Source organism: Pinus tabuliformis, chromosome Q (assembly GCF_031772625.1).
Source record: "Pinus tabuliformis cultivar Carrire ecotype Pingquan chromosome Q, CPIR1, whole genome shotgun sequence".
Lineage (NCBI taxonomy): Eukaryota > Viridiplantae > Streptophyta > Pinopsida > Pinales > Pinaceae > Pinus > Pinus tabuliformis.
This window is the reverse complement of record NC_142296.1, coordinates 1,049,775,222-1,049,778,152: the sequence shown is the minus strand read 5'-3', so window position 1 is coordinate 1,049,778,152 and position 2,931 is coordinate 1,049,775,222.

The window sequence follows — 2,931 nt, the reverse complement described above, 5'->3', positions numbered from 1 at the left end:
TACCACACAAGAAACCCCCACGTGCTTTTTCTCTGCCTTGAAAAGTGTGCACTGGGTGGACGCACCCCCTGAACGGCTGGACTGCGTCTCTAGACGCGGATTCTGCATGGTGTACCTGCGGGTACGCACCTTCTGAACTGGTTTCCTGCGTCCTTCTTAATTTTCAACAAACTGAGAGCCTTGCCACGGGAGTTGCCATCAAGTACAACATCTGTAACATACAGCCATACCAGAAAAACATAATGCCAACAATCTATACCTTCTTGTTGAGCATATCCTTTGTAAACAAGTATGGCCTTGTTTCTAATAACTTCTCCATTTTCGTTCAGCTTGTTTTTAAATATCCATTTAGTTCCTATGATATTCTTATCATGAGGTCTAGGAACTAATTCCCAAGTATTATTCTTTTCAATTTGCTCAAGTTCTTCATTCATCGCCTTGACCCAACATTCATCTCTGCATGCTTCATTCACATTTTGAGGTTTAGTGGAAGATAGTGATGCTAGATAACTTGAGGTTTTGGCAATAGTTCTTCTTGTCTGTACACCTACCCCTTTTCCCCCAAAATTTGAGTTTCTAGATGATTTTCCTGAACATACCTAGACGACGTCTTTTCTTCTATCATTATCTCTTCTTCTAGTGCTTCATTGGTTTCTTCTTCAGAATCAGTGTGATTTGATGTGGGAAAATGATCCTCATCTTCTTCATTGTCATGATCTTCGGTTTTTATCCGTTTTGGAGTTTCGCATGCTTCATTAACTACAACATCAATACTTTCAATAATTTTCCCAAGTCTTTTGTTATAACATTTATATCCTTTACTTCGGGAAGAGTAGCCAAGAAGAATACCTTCATCTGCTCTAGGTTCAAACTTACCAAGTTTTTCATTAGTCCTTTTAATGTAACATTTTCTTCCAAAAACTTTGAAGTACTTTACCATAGGATTTTTATCATACCAAAGGTCATGCCAAGTTTGAGTGCTATTTACCCAAACATTTGCTTGGTTGAGAGTAGTGACGGTGGTGAATGCAGCTTCACCCCAGAAGGTTGAAGGAGTTCCAGATTCATCTAGCATAGAACGAGCCATTTGTTGAACAGTTCTATTCATCCTTTCTACCAATCCATTTTGTTGAGGAGTCCTTGCGGTGGAGAACTGCCTTTTTATTCCATGTTTTTCACAGAAGTCAAAGAATTCATCCGAGGTAAATTCCCCTCCTCGTTCAGATCTAAGGCATTTTATTTTACGATCTGATTCATTTTCAACCAAAGCTTTGAAGGCTTTGAACTTTTCAAATGCTTCATTTTTATGCTTTATAAGACCTATCCAACACGTTTTGTAAAAATCATCAATGAATAATATAAAGTATTCTTCTCCACAAGGTGACTTTTTCCTTGATGGTCCACATAAATCAGTATGAACAAGTTCAAGGGGCTTACTAGCTGATCCTTCCTTTTCGATGAATTGAGATCTAGTTTGCTTACTGAATTGACATGATTTGCATATAGTATTTTCAGGAATGTTGATATCTGGAAGATCTCGAACAGCCTGGAATTTGCATGCTTTTCTTATTTGAGAAAAGCTTAGATGTCCCAATCTTCTGTGCCATAGCCAGTTTTCATCATTTTTTCTTAGATAACACTATTGTTGTCCTCCCTTGAGTATGTATAGGTTGTTTGGAGTTCTTGTACCTTTAATCACAGTTTCTCCTGTATCAAGCTCACGAACAACACATCCATTTGATCGAAACACTACTTCATTTCCTTGATCACACATTTGACTCACACTCAACAGGTTATGTTTTAAGCCATCAACATACATAACATTTCCAGCTTTAACTTTTTCTTTCAAGAAAACAGAGCCTTTACCTTTTATGACAGCAGGAGTGTCATTTCCAAATGAGACACTCTTTTCCTTTTCTAAGGCATTATATGAGTGTAGTTTTTCTCTGTCACCTGTCATGTGTTTTGAGCATCCACTGTCAATGTACCACTGGTTTTCTTGTCCTTCTACATACAAGGCTATACCACATCTTTCTGTTTGTGCTAATTTATTTCTCCATATTTTGGGATTTAATGGAGTTTGATCCTTTTGAGATATTTTCCAAAATTTTCTTGTGCATTCAAATTCTTCATGGCCAAAGTTGTTATAGATTGAGCATTCTATTTCATTTACAAGCAGAGAAAAGTTATTATAGGAACGTTTCTTGATCCTTGTCACATTCCTTTGATTTCATGCTTCTCTAGTCATGATGGTTTTGTAAGCAACACATTGAGCAACTTTGTGTCCAAAATTATGACATGAGAAAAATTGACCATTAAAGAAGTTTATGCGATTATCGAATCTACTGACCTGGTGATTGTAGTTCCTATTGATATTCAACTTTGAAGCAAATTGAGTACGATTTACCTAAGGTTGGTTGTGGCTTCTGTTCATCCTTGAAGTAAATTGAGCCTGGTTTACCTGGTGATCTGCTTTATGCCTTTGCTGACGATTGTCAAACTGTTCACTGCTCCTTGCTGCATCAAGATAGCTTTTAGTGGAGGTTGACAACTTTTGTGATTGAGATGCTTCTTCAGTATATCCAAGACCTGTGTTTATTAGAGGAGAATGTTGTACTTTGATAATTTCATTTAAGATTTGTAATGCTTCTTCAGTATATCCAAGACCTGTCTTTATTAGAGGAGAATGCTGTACTTTGATAATTTCATTTAAGATTTGTGATCCTTTAAAAAATCTAGGATTGAGAGATTTTGTTTTCTCAAGATCCTTTCTTAGACCCACAATTTCACATTCTAGTTTTTCATTGTGTTTTTCTCTTTTAGCAAGTTGGTATGTCAAGGTATCTATAATCATATTCTTTTCTTCTAAATAGATTTTAAGTTTATATATTTCTTCATAAAGGTCATCTTGATCTAAAGCATCCAAAAATT